This window comes from Astatotilapia calliptera, chromosome 16 (genome assembly GCF_964374335.1).
Source record: "Astatotilapia calliptera chromosome 16, fAstCal68.1, whole genome shotgun sequence".
NCBI classification, from domain to species: domain Eukaryota; kingdom Metazoa; phylum Chordata; class Actinopteri; order Cichliformes; family Cichlidae; genus Astatotilapia; species Astatotilapia calliptera.
The window spans coordinates 23,484,333-23,496,917 of NC_137437.1; the positions used below are offsets into that span (position 1 = coordinate 23,484,333).

The window sequence follows — 12,585 nt, forward strand, 5'->3', positions numbered from 1 at the left end:
GATGTTCTAGCCGGTCCTGGTCTTGTTAACAGCAGCTGTGACAGTGTTGAGTCGTGGTGTTAAAATTTAAAAGGATTAAGTTTGGCCATGAGAGCACTTTCACTGTCATGCTGAGCTGCTGGAGGGCAGCCGGAGGCAGTTCAGTTGGTTGTGTTGTGTTGTGGAGAGAGTAAAATTGCCAATTTGGTGCATTATAGATGAACAATCGCATCCTTATACGGGCTGTAAAGTGAGTAAGGGAGCATATGGCAACAAAAGTTTTTTTAAGAGTGCTCTAGCTTGGTTTTCAACGGAAGACTTTTCCCAATTATATGTTCAGCATTGCTGCATAAGCTGCGGAGGATGGGCACTGTTAACTTGACACAGGCGGACATAAAAAATTAAGCAGGGTGAGAGGAAGGACAGAGGGAGAGGAAGCGAGTGTAAGGAGGAAGAAAAAGTTGTTTATTTGGTACCATGTGACACAAGCTTTAATCCTTACTTTTAAAAACATGGAAAAATCCAGAAAAAGTCTGAAAGGAAATTAATTTTCAGATTGATTTCTCATAATCGGCTTAATTTTAAACACCCTTTTGCTTAATTTCTCTGTAGAGACATAACTGCAAAGTAAAATGTCAATACAAACAAGGCGGTTTGTGAGCACAACACGAACAAAAAGACAAAGTCTGCAGAGCGTGAAGGAGGGGTTTTGATACTTTCTATATTTGCAGGTGTTGGAGCAGTGTGTTTGTGATATAGTGTGGACAGGAAATGGAAGGAGAGGAACAGATGGTGTTTGAGAAGAGGTGAGGCTTGGTCATCCTGTCCAGCGCCTGGGGTGATCATGCTGTTTGTGTATGTCAGACAGAAAGAGCGAATCTCTAAAAATCCTGTAGCTTAGATATGACTAAAAGAGTGATTTGACTCATCATTACATTTGCTTATTGAATAGTGGCAGTTGCTTGGGGTAGCTTGTAATTGTGAGGATCAGGATAGTGGAAAATCAAATTCCTTAACGCATGTATATACGCTGATCAGGCATAACATTATGACCAGTGACAGAGGAAGTGAATAACACTGATTATATCACCATCGCGACACCTGTTGATAGGGCTGTGCGATATGACCAAAATCTCATATCCCGATATAAGAATTTTATCGTCCGATAACGATATAAATCACAAAAATGTAACATTTTCTGTAAATTCTGTGAATCTCGACTTGCGTGAAGTGTTTCCAGCTGCGCGTCATGTAGCTGGAGTCGAGTGTTTAACCTCTGTATGAAACTATAAATTTTTAGACATAAGTTGTAACGGCCTCCGTTTTCTTTGTGAGTAATTATTACACGGCGTGCTGCGGGGAAAAGCCTGTTCTAATGTTTGAGTCTAAGGTTTATTTTTTAGCACCTGGCGGCTCTTTTTTTTACTTCTCATCCGTAAATAATCTGCTCTTTCACGTGATTCAGTTTATTTTGAAAAGTCTCAACAGGATCTTGAGCTTTATTGTGAAAGGTTTATGTGGAACATAAACAAGCGGACACGCGAAGGTGTTACCGTCGTTGTTGCTAACCACAAAGCATAAAAACAGGGGCTTGTCCGTCCATAGTGTGGTTATATAAAATATAAGAGAAATAGAGAACTTTAAGAAATTAATATAGCCACTACAGTGACCATCAGAACAATGAAAAAATATTGCTGTAAAGAGTTTATTTTGCGACATCACGAAACAGATGATAGCGTAAAATGAAACTGAAACTTATATCGTCATCCGATATATATTGTTATATCGAACAGCCCTACCTGTTGATGTGGGTGGGATATTGTAGGAAGCAAGTGAACATTTTGTGCACAAGGTCAATGTGTTACAACAACATGCATTTGGAACAGGGTCATGCCAAGACTTGCTGATGCACGTGAGGAGCAAAGGTTGACCCCTGTCAACAGATGAGCTACTGTAGCTCAAATTGCTGAAAAAGTTGTTGCTGTTTGGCTGTTTGGTAGAATACAGAGTGCATCACAGAGTGAATCACACTTCTGCATCACGTGGATGGCCAGGTGTGTCGCTTACAGGATGCGTTAAGGGAAGAAGGCAAGCCAGCAGAGGCAGCGTGATGCTTTGGGCAATGTTCTGCTGGGAAACCTTGGATCCTGCCATCCATGTGTATGTTGCTTTGGCACGAACCAGCTAACTAAGCACTGTTGCAGATGATATACACCTTTTCTTTGAAATGGTATTCCCTGATGGCCCTGGCGTCTTTCAGCAAGATAATCCGCCCTGACACAAAAGAAAAAAGGTTCAGGAATGGTTTGAATGGCAATTTAGCATCTTTGGGATGTGTTAGACAAATAAGTCTGATCTATGGAGCCCCCACACCATAATTTAATGTACTTGTTGCTAACATCTTGGTGCAGCCACCACAGTACACCTTCGGGGGTCTGGCTGAGTCCATGTTTTGATGGTTCAGGACTCTTTTGGCAGCAACAGGAAGGTCAACACAATATTAGACAATTTCTCATAATGATTGGTGTACAATGCATATTAGAAAAGAAGTGCAGAAACTTTATTTGTTCAGTCAAACAAAGTTAAACCGAACAGTGGAGTTGCTGTTATGAAAGTGCTCTAATATTTATAATTATAAATATTAGAGCACTTTCATCTTCACAGCTTCACTGTCAGAGCTATTACACCTGACATTATTACAGGATACAGCTTGCTAGTTCATTAGGTCTTTGTTCTGCTAGAAAAGCATCTTCCTTGTTCCCTGTATTTGCAGAATAGATTCACATTTATGTAAATTTGATGAACTGAAAAGAGGCATTTTATATATATGATGCCAAGAAAGTGCTTCTCTATATTTGCCTATTGAGTTCAGATATAACCTGTTTTTATCACCTCTGCAACGCTGGCTGCATGTGTTGTTTGCGAGTAGGCAGTGTTGTGCTGTTTATAGCTCACGGTGAATGGTGTTTCCGTTTGTTTATTTACAGAATTATAACAGGATGCAAACAAAGAATAATAGCAACATTAGGGTTCGTGCTGTCAGCCAAAGCAAACAATTTAAAATCATTTCTCTGATCGCCGGAAAGTAGTTGTTTTTCTTTAGTATTTGTTGTTATTATGGGTTGAACATATAATAGAGGAATCAGAGAAAAGGATCCCCTAATAAATGAAGTGAAAATAATTTTTAGATGCTGCTCCAGTTATGAGATTAAAAATCAAACCAGGCCCACCCTTCCAGAAGAGGTGACCTCTGGACATAACCGTGCTCCTTGCAAAACAGTGCTAACCACTGTGGCTTCATATTCATAATTATGTTTGGCTGTATTTGTTCCACATTATGTGTCCACCTGCTCGTTCTGTTGACCTGCACCGTTGCTGTGTTTATCCTCTCTCACCTGGACACGCCCGCTGTGCTCTCTCTAAAGAGCTACGGATATATTTGGAAACATACCATTTCACATCTGTTGTGATGACAGGAAATAATGGGCCGATGGTATGTTTCTTTGTTGGACGGGTAAACAGAGGCGCATACACAGTTTTGTGCAGCCACACACTGATGCTGGGCTTTCTACCAAGACCTTGTCATGAATCACAGGCGAGGAACAAAAGACCTTGCCGTGCGGCTTGTTAGACTTTGACCAGGGCTAGTTAGCTTTCGCCCTTATGTACCGGTGCACATCCAGCACTTCTGCAAACACCGTGCGCTCTGACACTGCAAAGTGTATCTGCGTGCACGCCCATTAATTGGATTGCCACGGTGCCCGTGTGTCGATGTTTTTTGTGCATTTGTGCAAACACGCCCAACGCTCTCCCACCCGGCTGTCCCTCGCTATAGCGAAAGTGTTTATGTATGTGTGTGTACATGCAAGGAGCTTAATGGCTAAGCTTGTGTCAAGCCTGTGAAACATGGGCATTCATATGGTAATAAGCAGGCAAAGAAGCAGACAATAAATCTCATTTTATCCTATGAGAGGTGAGCCACAGAGCTGGGAGCTTAAGATGGGACACTATCTGACTCATATCTCAAACGCCAGGGATACAGGAGTTTCTCATCAAAGAGGCTGATGCTGCATTAATCTGCTTTTGCTAAAGAGGTGGGTGATACCATCAGAGAGAGGAAAAAGTTCTGTATTATGGTAGTAGTCTGCAACTGTGACTGTTTCTTAGGAACCTAAAACCATCTTGTCTTGTGCAGAAATTCCAGTTCATTGCTTTTGAAAAATGGCTCGGGTTATTTAAAATGTGGGGCAGAGGGAATGCATGGTGCATGTGGGGCTGCAGGGTTTTCCCACTGGGAAACTTGACTTGGAGTTAGTGAAGACAGGTTGGTTCAGTCTCCAGTTAGTTAATTGCCACTATTTTTGCTCTATTGTGCTCACCACCGCAGCACTGCTCTCTCCGTAATAACACCATCAAGTTGGATGTGTGGGCCGGATGACAGCAGCACACATGATTTCCTGCAGCATCGAGAGCCACCGCTGGCAGAGAGGATTTATAAGCATGTTACTGGAAAAGCGAGCCATCAGGGAGTGCAGAAAGGCTGGCACTTTGGAGCTAAACATGTGAAGTACAGGCAGTTAGTCCATCACAGTGGTGCTCGTTGACTGTGAAGACGTTCTTGTGTTTCAGGGCAAACACTCTGTTTGGAGGCTCCCACACTGGTCACGCTTGTCACACAGATATCTCGCTCTACAAATCACGCACTTCGAGTGGCGCGCATACTAAAACACAGGCAACATAAAAACACTTCCACAAAGAGACTGCATTTATTTATTTTAACACCCGAGCTCTGCAGAAACTGCATGATATATAATTACCATTGCTTTATTTTGACAGCTATAAAATTAGTTTCTTTGACTTGCTCTTGTCGGTGCGAAAACCTTTTAGCGGGCTTAAATTGAAAAGTAAATGTGAACAGAAAATTACAGTCTCAACAGGAATACACTGTAGACTTATTGATTACTTTCACCATCAGCACAGGTATTGTAGCAGCTTATTGAACTGTGTGTACAGTTGCGGTGCGTGACATGTGGGTAGGACCGAAATAGACGCGTGTTTGCACATCGTGAAACTCTGGCTGAAAGCCAGAATAGCAGCACATCGCTCAGTTAGAGTGCAGCTCAGTCAAGCCTGCGTGTCATGTGTCTTAATGGAGCTGAGATTAATATGTTTGGACTGCAGCCAGGGGATGCTTGCGAAGACCCTCACTGGTACAAAGCAGTTCCTGACACTTTATGCTAACAGTACGAGCCTAAACCCCAAATCTTACTTTAAGTCTGAGACTAAATTGCAACTTTTAAAACGGCAAAAAAGCCTCACTTCCCCAAGAATGTCGTCATTCTGAAAATGTGCACACACACACTGAGGTGACCGGTTCACTCCGTCTTCCCTAGGGCTTCAGGCTTTTAATTTAACATAAACTAATCACCACGCTGTGTCAGCTTTTACATTTTTGTGTGTTCGCGTGTGTGCGCCGGCCTGACCCCTGCTCTGCTTTGGTATTCGCTGTGGAATTGATCTGCATCTGCTTCTTTGTGGGAGCTGGTGGAAGCGTTTTGCGTGTGTTCCTTTGATGTGTGCGCGTACAGTATCAGTGTTTATTTGTGACTGTTAATTATGCCCCCCCCACCCCGCTGCCCTCCCTCTCTTGTCTGCTACCCCCAATCAGTGCACAGCTGCAGGGCCCCCCTGTGTAAGGCAGCGCTGCATCTAATGTCTTATTATTCACGCTGTCTGTCTGCTCACCAGCCGCACAGAGCCTGGGGGATGGAGGGGGATTTTAGGCTCTCAGTGTGTGTGCATGTGTGATGAGGGGGTTATGTATTAGCAAAGTGGTAATGGAGGGTTTGTTCGGTTTCCTAATTCGTTGGCACTACTTAATTAAAAGAGATACGACAGTGTGATTGAAGCTGTTGATGGATGGAGACCGAGAGACGCCCAGGCGGTTTAGGATCATGGTTGTCTGCGTGCGTGTGCGCGCCTCTCTCAGCATGTGTGAAAGGAAGAGGAAGTCATTACCTTTTAATCATGTCCTCTGTTATTCCTCCTTTTTCTCTCTCCTCTCTTTTCTCTCTTCATCCTCCTTTCTGTCTTGAAACTCTCCCCAAATCCCCCCCTTTCCCGTTTTTCCAGCTGGCTCTCAGTTTCAAGCTCCTTGTCATCCTCAATCAACCCAGGTCTCTTTTCTGCAGCGCTTATCCTTCTTCCTTCCAACCCTGACTGTCTTTAACCTTCCACAAGGATGCATGCCACATGAATGATCTTACACTGTGCATTCGTGTCATTCAGCCTGTCTTGAGCTGTTCAAAATAATAAATGTTCAATCGCATCTTCTTATTGCCTCGAGGTTGGGGTTTTTTTAAATTCTTTTTTTGAAAGGTACGACATTGGAGTGTGCAGCGGGAAGCCACATTGAGCATGCGAGTCAAAATAATTTGGTCTGTTATTGCTAAACTCTCGTCCAGTGTACAGTGCAATAAAAAAAAAACTAGACTATACACAGTACTGTGCAAAAGTTGTGAGTCGCCCATCATCTTTTTGTATTTTACTTCCAAGGAGCCTGACTTGCTTGCAATTGTTTTGTTTTTTTAAAGTAGTCTTGAGCAACGGTTCTCCAGGTTTTCTGAAGGTTTTTCTGTGGACATTGGCTGCTTTTTCAGTCATTTTCAGTCCAGTTAACGCTGACCTATGAATCATTCATGTATAATAAAACATAAAGTCAAAGTAAAATTGATTTATATAGCACATTTAAAACAACAAATGTTGACCAAGGCGCTGTACAATTCAGATAATCAAAAGAAATAAAAGCACAGGGAAACATGATAAAAGGTAAGAAAAAGAATGATAAAATTAGAAGATTTGAGTAAGAAGTAAGATAAATAAAAGTAATACAAACTCCGATCTCCTCTGTGCTTTAATCTGGACCTCGGGACAGCCAGGAGCAATTGATCCGCAGACCTCAGTGATCTTGCAGGAGTGTACCAATTTAAAAGATCAGAAAAATAAAAGATCAAAAAATAAACAAGTACTAAAATCATAAGACAACTTTGTTCAAAATTGGTTATTTGCCGTGTCTTTAGGCACGTTGTTACAAAATCTCTCACTAAAGAAAGAATTTGAAAAATGTCAACGATAACACGGTTTGGCAGGCATTCGATAATATTTTTGCACAATTAAGGTGATTCCCAAAGAGCTACAGTGTTAGCTGAAATATCCGGTATATCTCAGCATGGTGTATGTCCTTAAAAAGTTTGTTGAAACAGGACAAGTGGAGGACAAGAGCACAAGTGACAGGCCTAAAAACCGAACTACAGCCGATGAACAGTATCTGACAGTCTTGTCCTTAAGAAATAGGAAAAAATCCAACAAAGACCTGACAGATGCATCTGGCCCTTCATTTCATCCCACCTACTGTTCTCCTCAACATCATTGAAGCAGTGTGGGATCATCTTGACAGGGAACTGAACAAAAGGCAGCCAACATCTAAAGAAGAGCTTTGGAAGTCCAACAGAAAGCAGTGCAAGAACAACCCTGGTCACCTCAACAAACTGGAGGCAGCACTTTGTGCCTCATGTATCACAAACAGCCTCTAACTTTAGGTATAGCTTCATATTTATACAGATTCTACTAACCTAATCAGGGCTTTTCCCTAAATTAGAGGGATTGTGGAGCGCAATTATGCATGTGTCTGCAGTTTGTACTAAAGGCAATGACTATTCCTAGATGATTAATAATGTCTCTTAAACTTTTCTTCTCTTAAAATTTATCAAAAGCTCCATTAACACAGCAGCGTGAATGTAAGTTAGGTTCATTCGTGAGTGATCTGCCTACAAAAATTATTTCTCAACCACCTTTTGTCAAATAGATGGTAAAATCCAGTCGACTAAATATATTATCATAAATACAAAAATTGCCGTTAAATAGTTACTGTTTTCAACAACAACTGAAATTACTAATTTGTTACCAAATTGTTCCTCAATTAACTTTTATAGTCAAATCAATCAATTAATTGACAATTTTTACATGTATAAATTCATAATAGTTTCATTAGGTTGAATTGCCTGTGATCATATTGTAGATGACCAACCTGAAATCTATGCAAAAAAACAGGTGAGATGATCTACTGTCTTTTATTGTGCAAGCGTGCATGTGTGTGTGTGTGTGTGTGTGTGTGTGTGTGTGTGTTTACTAATCCAGGTTCATTAGCGTGCATTCTCTCAAGCAATAATGCGCTTAATTATATTCAGGTATTCATTTAAACTCGCTGCCATAGGGCGAATTGGTAACTAAATCCTACAATGAAGTACTAATGTGCGCACACAGAAGGCTGATAAGCCCGGTGGGACTGCTGTCTCCCAAAAAAAAAAAAAGAACTTTAGAATAAAACAGAATAAAAAGGGGACAGCTTTTTCCTCTGAATCAAAGGTAAACCTAATCCTACCCCAGCATAGCTTCTGTTTCCCTCGAAAAATAAGGCAGAATTGTCCAGGAAGCAATGTTTTTGGAAATTGCAGTCTAATTTCTACAAACAGAGACGGGGTGGTTGTGTATTTAAAGGCAGGCGTGATCTGGCTGTCCGTGTGGATGCGTGTGGTTACAGCCACCCTCTAACACTGCTCAGAAATCTAAGGCTGTGGTTTCCTTCAGAGGCAGATAACCATTTTTGTGTACTGTAACATGACCTGTATGGACGTGTTGTTACAGGCCAGCAAACCTTCGTTATAGTTGTACAGTGTGTGAGAGGCTGGTATGTGGGAAGGTGGGGGGCAGGGGTCTGCTTTTGACACCCTAATCCTGCAGCCTAACGTGGCTTTGTAGAGACCTTAGCTGGGAGGAGAAACAAGGGATGGAGGGAGAGAGAGCAAGAGGGGGAAAAAAGGAGGGGTGTATCAGGGGCAGTGGAATGAAGAGGGGGTGTTGGGAGAGATGGGTTTTGAGAGAGGGCGAGAGGGAGGGGAGTGATATGAAGGCAGGATGAGGGTGATGGGGTTTGTTCATTCCTCCTGCTCTCACTATGAAAGGAAACAAAGGATGCTGAAGGGCTTGACTTATGACAGCAGGACTTCTTAAGAGTTTGCCTGGTAGCCCGTTTTAGCTGGTTAGCCTTGACTGCCTGAAATCTGCCGCTGGCCTCTTCTTCTGCTGCCCCTCCATCTCTCCATCTGTGCTGAAGACATCTCCTCGCTTCTCTGCATCTGGCTTCTGCATGTGAGTGAATCAGCCTCTCTTTCTGTGTGTGTGTGTGGTTTAGTTTAATACGGGTCGGCTGTGGTCTCTGTACACTTTATCCTTTTTATTTTACTTTTTCTCCCTGCTGCTCGCTTAGTGTTTTTGTCTTCTAGACGTCCTATTAAGCTAGACGTGTGGTCGAGCCTGTGGTGCGCTGCTCTGTCTCCATCTATCCGTCTATCTCATCCTCGTTTTGTGTCTGCGCTCTGTTTTCTCAGCAATGACGGGAATGTTTTCTAAAAAAAAACAGGAGAAGATACTCATTTCAGCTCAGCTGATGACAGGAATAATGCCCCAAACAGGTCACTTTGGCTCCTCAAATGATCGGCTGCAAATATGCAGTGAGAAAGTGACGAGATTTAAATGTCTGTTTAGGGTAAAGCTTAATCCACGCGTGTAAAACTGACAGTTGTTTGCCAGAGAGCTAATGCTAAGTGACAGCTGGCCACATCTGCTTTTTGCTGGAATCATCACACGAGCCTAGAGAGCAAATGCCGTCCTGCCTAAATATTTAGCTGTGGATTTCTGCGGCTGAAGGGCAGACGGCTTGATTGCTGGCTTGGCAGCTGCGTTGGCACATTGAGGGTCAGACTGGCACAGGAACTGACATTACAGATGGGTGGGGCCACCTACTTGGCTGGCGGTCACTTCAGAGAGGGTGGGAGGGCGGTGCAGACGCACAAGGGGTTTAATTATTCGACTGCTGGTTGGGGGGAAAATGGACACATTTGTACATTAATCACCACAGCATATGTTTATCGATATGGTTAATAAAGCTTCCCCATGTTCCATATACTCGAATGGAAGACTTTTTCTTTTTGCCTTTTCTGGTATAATAAAACGAATATATTTGATTCATCAGTCAAAGCAAGCTATAGATAAAAGGCATTTTATCAAGAGGTTACGATGGACCTCTCAAATATTAGATGCTTTTTAAAACCAAATTTTTAAAATTGACTTTTAAACCAGGCTGAAATGTTGTATTTTTTTTCATGTTTTTTTAAATTTCATTTTAAAATGTGCTTATAAATGAAGTCGACGCACATTTTTCTAATGTTTTATGAATCAAGCTATTAGCTGATTCATTAAGAACGGTATTAGGAAGCTGAGGTAAGAAAAAACTCAAAACATCTCAATCTGAGAACCACAAACAACAGAATCAGACTCTATGTAGGTCGAGACATGTTATCATGTGCTTCTTTCCCTGGTAGACTCATAGCAAAGCAAGCACACAGTCTGCCATCTACACACACACACGCACACTCAGAGCTGCTGTCTTTCCTACTTAGTTTGTTTGTTCGAGGTTTTGCACGTGAAAGTGATACCAAAGGACAGAGTTGAGAGCCTGAGTTGACACCTTGGATCTAAAAGAAAAGACAAAAGGATGGGTTTGACCTTACAGATGTACCGTTACTCTTCACATTAAAGTAAATCAAAGTTTAATTATATATATCCCTGATTTGCTGGTGCTGGCTTGTAGTGGAATGTGCTGCGTTTCAGAATCTCTCCCACCTGATTGAAGAGCTTCATCTGGGGAGATGCAGGGCAATTCTCTAATGGGCCTCATTGGAGAAACGTCTCCAGTCAGTAGCTATCAGTCAATTATGCTCAATAGCCATCAGTCAATTATAGTCCATAACACATAGCAGAGAACAGCAGGCTCTCTCTCTGTCACTGTTCAGCATGTCACAAGATTGGCCATCTATCCTTTTTTTTTTTTTACTCCCCCCAAATTGGATTCAGGCCTGGGTGAGAGGAATGTTGACCGTAATAGCATCGGGTAATGTGCCAGGAAAAACAAAGCTTATGGCCTGAGATGAATGACATTTTGTCACTTCAGATGGATGAACGTTAGCTTCACAAGACTAGCATTTATACTTTGAAAAAATGGGGCAGAGATATCACTCTGTTGTTTTTATTTTTCTCCTCTGGGAAGCTGGAGACATTATTTGAAACGAGAGAGTGTCTAGAGATAACAACATGACAGGGAGGGTTAGTATGTGTGGACGGCGACCCCTCAGCGGTTGAGATAAAGGTGAAGAGGTGATGGTGGAGGGGTGAAGTGGGAAAAAAGAGAAGGTTTTCCAGCTGAGCCCCCTGTCTTTCTCATCCCTTCCTCTTATGTTTTATTTATTTATTTATTTTTGGACCTGTCAAGTTCAGTTTTTGTCTCACCTCCCTGGTGCATTTTTGGAGTTGTAGTCTTTTCTTCACTGCTCAGTACACAGCACTGTTGTAAGTGCAGAAGGTCAAAGGGGGTCAAAAAGAGCGTTTGCCCTTTTGCTGTAAATATACTGCAAGTTACTGTGAATCCATTGTGGCTGTGCAGTGTAGCATAGATGTTACGTTGCCCTCTGTTCATCTTTCCATCTGTCTCCGCCCCTCCACCTTACTATCCTCGCCCTCCTTTGTTATTCCCCAGGCAGCAGGCCACATATTGACCCTTGACCCCTCCCGTTTTCCTCTTATGGAGGCAGTCAAAGATCAGACAGAAAGGGGAAATGAAGTGTCTGTCTGAACGATGCACATATGTGCAAACATATGCAAACTCACACACACATACACACTTAGATTGGACATATTGTAATGGTGCCTCAGCCTTTGTTTTGCTTTTTAGATTCGATTTAGGAGGTCACTGTCGCTCACTCAATACCTCCATATGTAATGACTATGCTGTTTGTTCCCAGATCAAAAGATTAGCTTCACTGAGACATAACTTGATGGATCGGGGTGTGCTAGGGCCTGCTTGGCCACTGAGGCTGAGAATTTGGAGCTGAGAATAGCCGTCCATTGTGTGCTTGTCAAGCTGGTTGGCTGCTGTGGTGTGCAAACTCAGACAGGCTGGCACACACGCAGACACGTACTGATGCACGAGCACACAAACACACACAAACTGAGAACTTATCACCAGAAAGAGTCAGTGTCAGGTCAGCCGACTCGGCCCGTGGACAGCGCTGTATTGTTGCTGGCCTCTGTCTGTCCTGCACATTTAACAGTGCAGGCATTCTGTGGTTACTGGTGACTCAGGACCAGCGCGCTGCGTGGCAACCAGCGGGACCGACAACACCTGCCCTCACACTGTCGCACTGTTGTGTTTAAGAGGCTTAAAGACCAACAAGCAAAGCGAGCCACGGGAAGACTTTGTTAGAATAACCGCAACATTACTAAATACATTTCTAAAGTAGATGCACAGAAATGGGACGCACTGTGTGACCAGGCTGAAGTTAAACAATATTGACCTTTTCTGAGATTGTATTAAAGAGGCAAGATCCATGAATATTCCCTAAGGTAGAATCACACGAGAGGACGTTTAATCAAGTTTTTTTTTCCAGATAGCTTTATGGTGGACTAAATCCTTTACACTTGACATCCAACCTC

The 12,585-nt window shown here is 42.6% G+C and overlaps 1 protein-coding gene across 9 annotated transcripts in view; it reads left to right on the forward strand.

Moving 5' to 3' along the window:
* The window catches only part of dip2a (DIP2 acetate--CoA ligase A), a 92,030-nt gene that overhangs the window by 40,494 nt on the left and 38,951 nt on the right, over positions 1-12,585 (forward strand). The window contains exon 1 of one of the 9 annotated variants that reach the window (XM_080290900.1): positions 8,942-9,186. The exons of the other annotated variants lie outside the window; for them this stretch is intronic. The gene's annotated coding sequence lies outside the window, so the exon portion shown is untranslated. Of the gene's footprint in view, positions 1-8,941; positions 9,187-12,585 lie in introns of those variants that run through there. 9 annotated transcript variants of the gene reach the window in all.